This window comes from Ambystoma mexicanum, chromosome 7p (genome assembly GCF_040938575.1).
Source record: "Ambystoma mexicanum isolate Mex_15411 chromosome 7p, UKY_AmexF1_1, whole genome shotgun sequence".
Taxonomy (NCBI): Eukaryota; Metazoa; Chordata; class Amphibia; order Caudata; family Ambystomatidae; genus Ambystoma; species Ambystoma mexicanum.
The window spans coordinates 608,443,029-608,456,658 of NC_090939.1; the positions used below are offsets into that span (position 1 = coordinate 608,443,029).

Sequence of the window (13,630 nt, forward strand, 5' to 3'; positions counted from 1 at the left end):
GGTTGATTGTGCGTGGATATGTGTGCGTGTGCCGGCCATTACAAAATCTATCTGTGTTTCCACTCTTTTAGATCAGTTGGGTGCCCCAGTAAATATACTGGTGAGATCAACCTGTAAGTGAAATACTCTACTGGGCTTTCTCATGCTGAAACTAACATGCTTTACTCTTTGGTAGACTCCCTCGCTGGTTGAAAAATGCTCCTCTTTCAAAAGCAGGTACTTTTATTTTGCTCTCCTACTTGTCCAACCACCCCCCAACCTCCCCCCCCCCCCCCCCCGAGTGGAAAAGCTTGAAGCAAAAGCATGATAAAAGGCTAGTAGACACGGCAGATAGCGAGTACTTGTATACGGGGTACGACTAGCCCAAAATATCTTTGACTCGAATTACTAATTGACAGAAAAATCCTTAAATGTTTTTTTGGGGACAGGAGGTGGGGGGCTAAAAGGTGTGTGTTTCAATGGCATGAGTAGCTGTGTATGCCAGCTGCACCCGCAGGCAGATAATGTTGTCAACTTTCAAGCATTGTAGCCTAGATACCCCTGTGGTGTAAGAACACCTACAGAAGTCAGTTTGGGTGGTGAGAAGTTAATCGACACATGACAGTCTAGCCCACTTTGTTCTGAAAGCATAAGCTGAAATGTTGGTTTCATAACTGACGAATCAGTCTAGGTCAGAGTTTAACCTACGGGTTTTAAATGTGAAGGTTATGTGCTTTGAAACAATTATTGTAGGTGTCAAGATGAACACAATACAAACAAATGTATTCACTATTGACCAGGACAGAACTTTCGAATAGTTGTGATGAATCTAATGATATCATCACTCCTTTCCCATAGGTAGCCTCTCCTTATGTGGCCAGTGGACGGCAGCCGCTACCTGATCCTGACCTTTGGGGCGGCTATTTGAGGGAGGACCACATTGGGGGGGGGCGGGGGGGGTTGGTTTCATCGGATGAGTCATGGTGTCCCCCTTTCCCCTTCAGAGACGCCACATCCTTTGCTCATGCTTTAATGGCATATTATGGTCATCCCCCCCACTCCTCCAACATCCTACAGGACTTGCTGATGACCCAACTATATCCTGTAATGACAAAGACTAACTATCCATCTCAAATGTATGGGTCCTTTAAAGATAATGGGATGATGATGATGAGGAGGAGGAATTGCAGATCTCTAGAGCACGGAAGCCTACTCTGCGCTTGTTGGAAGTTGTGGCATACTGGCGGGAGCTTTACAACAGCTGATGAGGTAGAGCAAGAAGCTGACCGGAGAAGGTGGCTCCCGTTGGATGAAGGAATGGCTCGGCGAGAGCCCAGCTGCTGGCAAGTCCTGCTAAGGAGAGAGGAGCAGAACAAGAGTTGCACATTGTGGATGGTCTGCTGGTCCCGCCAAGAAAGAGAAGCGGGAGAACCGGAGCCCTTGCATTGTCTGTGCAGTAAATGCAGAACGCTGCCTCCAGACCACAGAAGCAAAACGAAGAGTGGAGAAGGAACATGACTCTCTCCACAGTTGAGAGTTGCAGCAACCAAGGAAGCTCGCGAAGGACGCCGGAGTGGTTGCACATAACCGGTGAGCCCAGCTGGGCAAGGTGGGACGCCGGGTACTTCACAGCAAGTACTGCACACTATGGGAAAGGGCTGCAGATATAGTAAACGTGATTAAGAAAGGGTCACCGACTAAATTGGCATCCGAAACATGGCAAAGGCTGAAGCCTGAAAGTAAATATAAATAAGACCCACAATTGTGAATCAAGTGAACTGTGTGAGAAAGTCCTGGCATGAGAGTATACAAGGCAACACCCATTGTGTGAAATAAATCTTAAGGAAGACCCATGCCCTTGGGATGATTGTGCACGCCTGTGAAGTGTATTGCAAGTATCAGAAAGAGGAAGTTATCTTCTTAAGCAATAAAGAACTTTGATTACATTTCGGAAATGTTTGTTTTGCTGGCAGGAAACCTGGGAAAGGGAGACATTCCCAGGTCTTGTGAACATCTAAGTGGAATCCTTTTTGGTGGAATTTTATATTTTGTTGAACTTGAACATGTGTGCTCTTGTTAAGACAAAGATATTACCGTTAGCAGCTTACATTCTCAAAGTATGTGAATGTGAGGGCCAGGATAGGATTTCAGAGCCAGGACATCTCTTGACACTGGACCGACCCTTGGTTTTGGTTGAGGTAGGGAAATGCCTCTTAGAGCAGGGACAGCAAGGCATTTTCCAGCCTGTCTCCTCTGTGTCCACGTCTCACTCCTGGCTCATCACATGGTATAGAGATGTAGCAACATTGTCTGTCTAATGAGATGTTTAATCAGCCAGCCCCAGTTTCAGGCAATTGAATTTGTCACCCACTCAATGTTTTTAAATCGACTTGGAACATAGGTTTTGGCGATAGTAGGGTACTTTAAAACTGAACATGTGCCTTGTTTGTTCTAGTGTACGCACAAGGGGTAAGTACTGACGACTACGATGTGCCTCTGGTACAGAACTTCTCCAAATTCTGCGACTGTGGCCCATCCCACTGCTGATGTGCTATTCGCCCATTCAATTTAACAATAACTGGGGCGCAATGTTTTTATTCTCGGGATTCCTTGCTGCCAAGCTGGAACCTCTTCAAATAAATTCTATCTTATTTGACAAGGAACACAATTCCTGTCTTCTACTGATTCCCTGGTGTAGGGGTGGAGTTGTTCTTCCAAACAAAAGTATGTTAGGTTGATATGACTATTATGTTTTATGATGTATTGCAAGGTTAGATTTAATAGTTGTCCTTTTTGATTTTATGTAAAAGACTTAATACAAAGCAGCACTGAATAAATTCATGAAAATTAAAAGAAATTCATTTGAATTTTAATTCCACTAATATTCCTGCGAGGTTGGCTGGTTTGCGAGCTATCTGGGAATGCATTGTAAGTGTTCAGTGTAGAAAAGATTGCTCACTCGATGTTCTCCACACACACAAACAACTCACTAGGCTTCCGTGAAGCAAGTCGCCCAATTGAGTCCGTCCCAGCATCTGTTAATTTTCAAATGCGAATGGAAATACGTATTGTTAGATGTTTTGATACCATTCAGCACCTTCAGTCAGGTAGGTTTTTTACTTTCTTTTTGTTGTTGTTGTTAATCTTGTGTATTTAACATGTTTGCTGGAGAACATTATGCTCTTCCAGAGTTGGAGGTATGCATTCCTTTGTGAAAAGGCCATTCACAGTTCATGGTGGATGCTCTTGGATCTGGATGCCAATAAAATTCACTTGAAGGAAAAAGGTAAAAATGGGAACTCGACAAATGTTATGGCCAGCAGTCCAGCAGATAGATTGTGAAAAGATGTGAAACTCTAAAATTCCCACAAATTATTCAGAGAAGTTGCTGAGATTTCATGCTCCTGGATCAAACATTAAATCGCCAGCTAAAGTCTTTATAAACAACATTTGTAGAGGATGATTCATGAGCTCTTTGGAGACTTCTAACTTCAGGACAACCAGAGAGTAGTGAAAAAGAAAAAGAACGGCTAAGCTATAGCACTTCTTGAGTATTGCAGACGTGGCTTGCCCTTTGGGTACTGTCCAGTTCTAAGAGCTGTATTAAGCAGAGTAAAGTCAATTACCATCCTAGGTGGGGGTGCTAGCCAATCAAGATGTTCGGAACGTGGGCGCATTCACTAATCCAAGCCTGCGTTTTGACCAGCCCGCCTGCTCTGTCCTTCCCAGCGTTAGCCTGATTAACCTTGTTGTAGCTGCCTACAAAGGGCACACCCTTGAGCACATGCAGGATTCTAAATGCGCTTCTAAAATGAAATCGTCTTAGCTGCGTCAATTCTCTCTTCCTCTCTAATCCTCACCGCCAACAATTCCATTGCAATCACAAACAGGATGGGCGACAATGGACAGCCTTTTCTCGTGCCTCTTTCAAGCTCAAAGATGTCAGAACTCATGCCATTAGTCCGAACACATGCAGTAGGGTGTGAATACAGCAGTCTTATCCATCCGATCATGTTTTCTCCAAATCCTGCCAAGGCACTTAAAAGATATTTCCACTCAATACGATCAAAAGCCTTTTCAGCATCCAATGATAATGTAACCACATCATTCTGATGTTCCCTACTTCCAGATAGTCAGCAACAGTCTTCTCATATTATCTGATGCATGTCTTCCTTTCACAAAACCAGACTGCCCTTCATCTATAATCTCCAGTAGAGGAGTTTCAATCCTCAAGGCTAATGCTTTGGCTAAAATCTTGTCAATGTTCGGTAAGCTGATTGGCCGATAGCTGCCCGTCTTAACTGGTGGCTGTCCCTCCTTCAGAAAAACAGAGATCGAAGCGTGCCTTGTTGAAACTGGAAGACACCCAACCCTTGAAGATACACGCAGCATTTCCAAAATAAATTCAAAAACCTCATCTGGAAATATTTTATAAAGTTCCGCTGGCAGTCCATCTGGACCCGGACATTTCCCAGAGTTCAGTGCACAAGCTGCCATCCTGAGATCCTCCACACTCAACTCCTTCCATGCATTTCAAAGACACTGAACTTATTTCTTCAAATAATAGTCCTCAATGAATTGACAAATCTCAGTTTCAGATAAGTTGGTTTCTGAAGAATATAGGGTTTGGTAATATGATTGGAACGTTGCATCAATTTCCACAGGATCAAGTCACCACCCCATCATGCGTCTCTATTGCAGTAACAGTTCTATCATTTTCCATGACATTCAACCGATGAGCAAGAAGCCGATCACATTTTTCACCTTTCTCAAAGTAGTTGCTCTTGGTCCTAAAAAGTAGCCACTCAGCTTTCGTAGAGTACAAGTCTTTCAATTTTTCTTTTTTCAGTTTCAGTGTCCTCAAAGTAGCACTTGAAAAGTTTTGCATATTACCCCTTTCTAGACCCCGAATCTCATCATTGAGCTTTTTCATTTCCGCATCTCTCAATTTCTTTTTCTTGCTTGACAATCCAATCAACATACCTCTCATATATGACTTAAAGGATTCCCACACAAACTCCACCCTGACTTCTCCATTCCAGTTCTCAGTTACAAAGAATCTTGCCTCTTGAACTATCTTATCCACAATTTAATCATCGTCTAGAAGTGTGACATTCATCCGCCAAGTGTTAGACTTTGAAACAGGGAAGGTCAACTGTAAGTCTATGGAAATCGGAGCATGATCTGAAATCAGTAATGCTTTGATATCGCCCCTTTGGAATGATTGCGTGCAGAGGTCAGAAGTCAGAAGGAGGTCGATCCTTGAGTAAACCTTATGTCTTGCAGAGAAGAATGTATATTGGCTCGTTGAAGGGTTCTGCAATCTCCATACATCTGAGAGGTTCCATTCAGCCATTAGTCTTTTCAATGCTGTCCTTTTCAGATTATTAGCATTATCTATTGCCCCTATACTTTTATCAAGTTCCGGTTCCAAAACAACATTAAAGTCCCCTCCCACAATAACATTACATACATGCATATTCTGTAAAAACTGTGCTAGAGAGACAAAAAAACTACCGTCACCCCCATTCGGAGCATATATGTTGCAGAACCAATACGGAACGTCCTGAATATTTGCAGTGACACAGACCATACTCCCTTCTGCATCCTTCACACATTGCATATCAGTGATCGGCAGGTTCCTTTTAAACAGAATACACACACCTCTAGAACTAGTAGTGAAAGACGAGCAGTTAGCATCACTGACCCACTCCTTTTTCCATTTATCTATATCTGTATCTAACAGATGAGTCTCCTGAAGCATTGCAATATCTACTCCCATCTCCTCCAGTTTAGTCAAAATCACTTTCCTCTTGGTAGCACAATTAGCTCCATTCACATTCCAAGATACCACCCTCAAATCTCTCTGGTAATTGTAAGACAGGAGTGAATCTCTCTTCACAATCCTTGTGATGAATTCACATAACACAACACAACATAAACCTATAATTACTGTAAAAAACAAAACTGAAAATATAAAAACACTATTGGGCTTGAACCACCCAACTCTCCAGAACTTCCCTTCCACTTACACGCAGAAAGGGACTACTCCACTCCCTCCCTTGGGTCAGCATAGATGATCCCCAAAAAGATGTACATCATATAACCACCATTGATCAAACCAAAGTTAAGATAAATATCCAGCATGGTCTGATCCATGACAAAACCCAAAACTCCCACTACCCCACAACTCTCCAGGGAATGAAAAGAGGAATGAAACCATTCCAGAACAAGCACAATGTCTCATAACTAATATAGCTCCGCTCCTCACCCAAACTACCCCAGATCAATGATAATTGAATTACAAGTCTCCCTACACTAATTGTCAGATAATACACCAATATCAACCAATATGGGCCCTATTAAACATTCAGTCATCATCCACCGTCATATCTAGAATCTATGAGCGTACTAGATAAGAATCCCCCAGCCAAATATTGTCTATATAGATAATATTATACTGTTGAACATGTCACACCAATAATAAAATGAAACCACTTCAGACCTATAAGCCCTAATCATGCCCACACAACTGCAACCGTATTCCAGTGCCTCCACCTCCATCATAATCCATACACCACCTAATCTAGCCTGCTACTCCACAAACTCCTGCAGTTTAGCATTCCATCTCTAACAGTGTTTAAGGGTACACTGAGAGAGACAATTCAAATCCGCATATTGCATCAATCTAGTTCAGTAATTCCCTCAATGGTGCAACCTCCCTCCTGGGCTCACCAATGGAGTGACTATACTAATGCAAAGCATCCTCTATATATACGCTATTAAACACAACTACAACAGATATGCAAAGGCTTGTGAGTGCTATGTATACTCATAAAGAAGTGAATGAATGCATTTACAGTGTGTCATTAAGTCCCATTAACCCCCATACTACCTACTTAAAAACAAAGCTGGATTTGGATTCATCCGTTAATGTTCCCATGGTATTGACAATACTGAGCCATAACTACACCTGGTGGTCCTCACAATGCAAACACCTATGGGCGACAGAGGCTTGAACTAGTGCTTTAGTTTCCAATGGAAGCTGTTTGCTATCCTGACTTCGGTATACCGCAGATATCTCAGCTGTGTCGGTGACACTACTACGTTTGTTTCCAGAAATGCACACCCCTAGCCACATATAACCTACACATACAATCCCTTTCGCGAAGCCGACGTACTAAAGAACTCGTAAAGATCCTACCCTGCATTTGTAAACGCATGTCTTGAAAAGGGCAGTGTACATGTCCCCCCACACCTCTTAAGCCCCATGTATCCCCGGCACAGACAATCTACAAGAGGAGTCCCACCCCTATTGCCGCAGCACGCCCACACCCCAGACCACACACCCACTGCGCACCCACAACCAAGAGTATGCGGCGTGATAAGTAGTTCCGGGGTACAGGCGCACCATGGTCACAAGCTTCCCCGCAGTATGTCACAGCCTCACCAAACGGGCGAAGCACAAATGACAACTGCATATTGCACTTACCGACCACATAAGCTCAGAACGACATCAACGATGACCCAAATTCTAATAGGAAAGCCACAGCAACCATACTAGGCTAATGACCCTCCAGGCACTCCGTCCAGAAAACACGCACTATCTCCCCCAGAAAACCTGCTATAATACGTGCTTCCGTGTTTCCTATGCGAGCATCAGAGTAAAGCACCCACCAGAAGTATCCAAGCCTAATATACGCTCGAGCTAAACTGGAAACCGTTATAACAACAATACATTTTAAATACAAGCGTATCAAGGATTCAATAAAATGGATCAAATAACGTATAATGTTATGAAAAATACACAAAAATAACAAACTTTAACTTCCACCCTCATGCACGTCCACATCATAATATTAACTGGTAATATTATTTAAATTCAGGTTTTCATCTCTCAGACAATTTTCAGCTTCAGTCGGGTCTTCTGTGGTTTTAACACCAGTATCAAAAAAGATCTTCAGTATTGCTGGTTTGACCAACATAGTTTTAATCCCTTTTTCCTGTGCCGGAGCTTTAGCACTTTTAAATGCTTTCCTCATTTCCACCACTTCCTTAGGAAAATCCGCATAAATGGCCAACTGGTCACCATTCAGTAAAAGTTTTCCTTTTTCCCTTGCAGCCTTTAAAATTCTCTCTTTTGCACTCACTTTAGTCATTACCATGATGATCTGTCTGGGTTTACTGGCTTTGGCGCTTTTTCCTCCTCCAAAGGAATAATCCAAGTCCATATCCTTTAGGAGGTTTTGTTTTTTCCCAGAGTCACCTCCAGCACTCCTTTTACTCTCAGATCAAGATCTTGATCCAAAACGGGATTTTCACTCGCACCTAGTAAGCCCAGGTTCAAATTCCTCTGATCAGCCTCCAACCGTAAATTCCTCTTCTTCAGATCAGAAACTTCATAGCTCAACTCCTTGTAGGCTCTGTAACTTCCTGCAACCTCTGTGGCCAAAGTTGTATTTTCTGCTTCCACTTTGGCAACTCTAGTTTCCAGATGGCCCACTTGAGAGGACAATTCACCCAGGGTAATCTTCATTTCTTTCACATCTTGAGCAATCTGTAGAAGTAGTGCATACATATCTCCATTCCCTGAAATCTCATCCATCCTCTCTCCCTGCTTAGCTTTTTTTGAACTAGGGTTGTCAGGAACTTCAAGCCTCTTCTTTGGTATTGGTTTAGGGTTCATTTCTGCAATTTCCAATAATCAATGGGCTGGGAGGGAGCAGGAGCAGTTGGCTTTAACTGCTGCCCTGTTCACCAACATTCCGGAATCCTCTTTAATTTTGTTTTGTATTCGGAAAGCACTTTTAGGACTGGCATATCGAAATTGTGGGTGGTAATGGTGATTTTCCTTGCTGGCCCTCCCTGTGCGCAACTGCGTTGGGCAGCTCTCATTCAGGCCTCTTCACACAAGCCTTTAACTATGCAGTTAAGCTGACCCCCAACAGGCTAAGCCTGCAGGGTAGGTAATAAAGCCTCATTGTTGAGCTATTGGAGAGCTGCATTCAGAAGATTTTGTTTGTGTTTTTCAAACGGTTGCTTACCTCTCAGGAGATAAGCCTGCATTATCCCACACAAGAAACTTATGTTTTTTCAGCCCTCCATGCTTCTTACGACTCTGACCCTTCCTCAGACTTCTTAACTAATTGGTATGTTTTTTTGGGGTTTTGAAGATCAATTAATTTCTCAATATACCTTTCAATCTTTTATTGGACACTCCAGACACATTTACTGTAAGGATATTTAAACGGCATAGACATCCAGAATAAGCGTCATCTTGGATGCTGCTTATCGAAGGCTCATGTGCCACTCCAGCATCTGTGCTCTTAGGGCAGTGGCGCTTTGTGATTCAAGGCCTTCACCTCAGGGTGATTGTTCAGACCCTTCTGTTTATTCCTACTAGTCGTTCATAGTAAATTGTAACCCTTTGTTCTTCAGCAACCATGCAAGCCTTATGAAGCCGAAATTGATGGTCATTAACCCGACTTTAGGCGGTCCATACGTAGCTTTGCTGGTATCATGTGTGGCGTCAATGTTAATTTGTGAATGACTTCCCTTTGCTGGCCCACCCAGGTCTGACCATCATTACTACTGCGTTTGCATTTTACGCCTAACTAATACCCCTGGAAACTTTGGCTAATCACTGTCCTTCAGACAGGCATGGTTTATGTGATGAAAAATAAGGGGTGGAATTTTAGTTTTTGACACTTTTTCTAGAATGGAAACCACATGAACTAAACTGCCTTTTCCAATTCCCGTAGTTTAAATCTGTGGGCAAGCCATATTTAGTTTCCTGTTTCAGCTTGATGACAGGCTTTTACAATGGTGGAAAGAGTGCTTGATTTGGGAAAGCCAGTTCAAGACAACAGAGGGGCAGGCTCTAGGCCGAGTAATAACAGATTTGCAGTTTCTCCTACCAAGCTGGTTCCACGCCACTATTCAGATCTGTTTCTGTGATGTCAGAGTATTTTTCCTTTTTAGGATCTACATTCGTTAGGAAGTTTGATTTTTGCTGACCAGCTTTCTGCTACGGGACTTTAACTGTGGGCTTATTTTCATTACATAGGGAAGGAGACATGCAGGCTTTGATGGATTTTTATACATTTAGTTGTTTGCATGTGTCTGAAGGAGCTACCAGTTGCACAGATCTTTGTAGTAAGAGCTCCCTTTATAGAGCTGTGTTCGACCTGCAAGTCGCAGTGCTCCGCTTCTACATGGCCAACAATGGATTTCATACAATTGGAGAAGCCGGCACCATCTCCAAATTAGATTAATCTCTTTACAATACAAAATCAAATACTTGTACCAAGACAGCCAACCACTGTCGCAGACAGTGGGTAAATACATGTGCAAAAACACAGACCAAGGGATTGAGACCCCTAGTGAAGCCACGTCCCTTGCAAATCCTAACCCTACTTCACAAAGAAATCCTGGCTGTACGAGGTTTTCGTAGACTGTGATATACTGCCACATACACCATTGATGAACCTAAAATGTACATTTTAATCGCGAAATAAAACACGCTTGTTCAATGCATTTCGGACTATGAAGAGCCCTTCATCAGGGACCACAACTGTGATAACCTAATAAAGAAACAAAACAAAAAACGATGTAAATGGAAGAAAAAAAAAAAGTACTTTTACCTATCTCCTTTCTAAACACGCATGGGAATCCGTTCACTATCTGGTTCTAAAAATCCAAGGAAAGTCATGAGACTCCACATGCCATCTGTGTAATATCAAATTCCAAGTTCCATCATTTATTAACTTTATCAGTTTCATAATGCTGCCTAGGGGCAATATATATATATATATATATATATATATATATATATATATAATTACTACAGCACAAACTCGCTAAGGAATACATAGAAACGACTCTTATGTGCAGGTCCCTTGTGACGATATTTACACACAAAAATGACATCTGATACTATGCACAACATTTTTAGTGTCACATGTGGCGGAATATTTAAGAACGGCTTCTTGCCTGTTCTAGGGTGACCTATTGCATTCCCCCTTGATTGCATTGTTGCAGTTGCACAGTTTAAGCACATGAAGGTCCCTGCCTGATGTTTATTCTTAATGCACTGAAGGTATCATGAAGCAGACGGACAACAGAATCAAGTTTGGTCCACAAACTTTTATTTACTCAAAATGCAGGATGGAGTAAAGCCTAATTTGCCCTATGCTAAGGTGGGATTTCCCTACCTAAAGAAAACGAAGGATAGTCTGTGTCACGAAGTCCAAGACAAATGTCTGTGTCCAAAACCTATAGTTGCCCTCACGTCTAACTGTATACAATGTCTAGGGATGACGGCTTCAAAATAAAGTTCAAAGTGTCTTCCAGTTCTTGGCTTGAAATCAGCTTTCTCGTCCTGAAGTTCAAAATAGTTCATAATACACAGGGGCTCCCTTCCCCAAGAGTTCCAATATTCCAGTCTTTCAAAACACAATTTCTTGGGACACTTCCCATCTCTTCTGTTATTGTTACCTTTCACTAGTTCATATAGGCAGTTCGGTTTCTTGACTTCAAAATTACATACACGTTGTAGTTTAAGCACAAGCTTCTTTATGGGTGCTTTCAGTTGTTTTTTACCTACAAACGGGGGGGGGGGGGGCACTCTGTCTAGGCGCAGTTGCTGGACCACACAGTCTGCCCATTACAGGTCACACAACTGAAACCCCTTCTTTGCTGCTTTTCCATCACCACAAGGCCACTGCCTCAACGTGACAGTGATGCTTGCTTTTACTCACCAGTGTGTCACTCTCCTGACACTGTACCGTGACTTGGTTCACCACCATGCACTTGTTACACTTTCTTGTAGTCTCCTGGATCTTGCCAATGCATATTTTCACATAACATACAGTTCCTTGAATTCTCTTGTCGGTTGCCAATGCTCGTTTTCTTATGTAATAGTTTCTTGTGAATTCTTGTCTTCTACCAATGCTTTTTCTCTTATACAGTTCTGTGTATGAGGCAGATTCGCAAACTTTTCTTTCACTCCTATTCAAAAGGGCTCAAATCGGTATTTATAGACATTCGTGCTTCTGTACAAATCAATGTTCATTACTTGTTTTTCATGTTCGTCTGCCAGCCCAGTGTTCCCCCTTCTTGGTATATTTACCTGTCTGAGCTTACAGCTTCCTGCGAAATCCTCTGCTGCCACAAGTTCTTTCCTTCCCAAGCGGTACCTCGCGTCTTCTCCCAGCGGCTCTCCATGGTTATGCTCACCCAGCGATGCTCCTCCTGTAGCTCGGGAATCACACGACCGCTTCGCTCAGTAGTGCTGGTCTGCCTCTTGTGGTTTGCCACTGGCCTCCAGCGTCCTTCAGCTTTGCTTCCTGCTGCTTGAACTCTGCATTTTCCAAAGGGTCTTGAGCATTCCGCTTGCCACACTGCTACTTTGGAAAGGTCTGCTTGCACCCAGCAGCCGTGGCCCTCATTCTGCAGCTGACTAATTTCCACAATGATTCCGGCTTTTAAAGTTCCCACCACCATGATTGGGCCAAAAAGGACTTGACCGCTCACTGTTGATACGGTAGTCCTATCTTACTCGTGTAGCTGTCCTCTTCTCAGTACACATCTGAGGCTGGTATGTCTGTGTTGATAAAATGAGGATGTGTCTCAAGTTGTTCTCTTCCTCCTCCCATTGCCAAATTGGTGTTTCTTGGGGAATGTTTTAAGGGAAGGACAGGGAAAGGGCTGACAGCCTATGAAGGCTTGAGGGATAGAGGGTTTGTTTTGGAAAGGAAATGGGGAATACCATGTCTCATTTAGGGACATCCTTTCCCCACTCCCCAAGGTGATCCTCTGTCACATATCCACCCCCACGGTCAGGATCCAAGAGCGATGGTCTTTCCCTGGCCACTCGAGAGGAGGATAAGGGCTGGGGAAGTGAGCATGCCCTCGGGTTCCTCACAGCAACCACCATGTTCGACATCTTTATGTACCAGTAGGTTACTCGGGTTATTGCTTTGCTGATATGCAAAGACAGGATATTCTTTAAATAATAACTGCAACAATGTAATCGAGGGGAATGTGACTTTTTTCACCCCAGAACAAACCAGAAGTTTTTCCTAATTATTCTGCCACATGTGACGCTCAAAATGTTGTCTATAGCATCTGATGCCTGTGTGGAATCTGCTTTTCTGGTTGTGTAACCAACATAATAAAGACCAGATGGAACGAGCACTGTTCGAACCTCAGGACCAACAATCACCAGTGGCAAGATATTTCCAAGAAGCAAGACCTAGCCTAGCATAGCGGAGCTGAGATTCCAGATCCTGGGAGATTGATGATGACCAGAAACTGAATATGGACATTTAATGTGCTCTAAAACGAGAAGAAACTTTTTAAATAGATCCTTTGGACTCTCTACATCCACACGGGATGAATAAAGAACAAGATTTCACTTGCTTTATTTAAATTGCATGTCCCCTTGAAATGGTCTCTATTGCCTGTTAAGTATTAGAAGATAAAGGTTTAATCCTAGATACAGTTATCTTCAGTACAAGGCATGCAGTTGTATTTATGGTGATATCCACACCATGCAGCATGCAGTTGGGTTTGTATTCACAGTCGCGAATAATCCACACTTTAAATATGCACCATCTTTAGTCAAGAAGACATTGGATATTGATTGTCT

General features: G+C 42.8%; 1 protein-coding gene across 2 annotated transcripts in view; it reads left to right on the forward strand.

The window, feature by feature from the left end:
• Nucleotides 1-13,630, forward strand: part of JADE3 (jade family PHD finger 3) — a 566,198-nt gene that overhangs the window by 298,242 nt on the left and 254,326 nt on the right. The window lies entirely within an intron of this gene.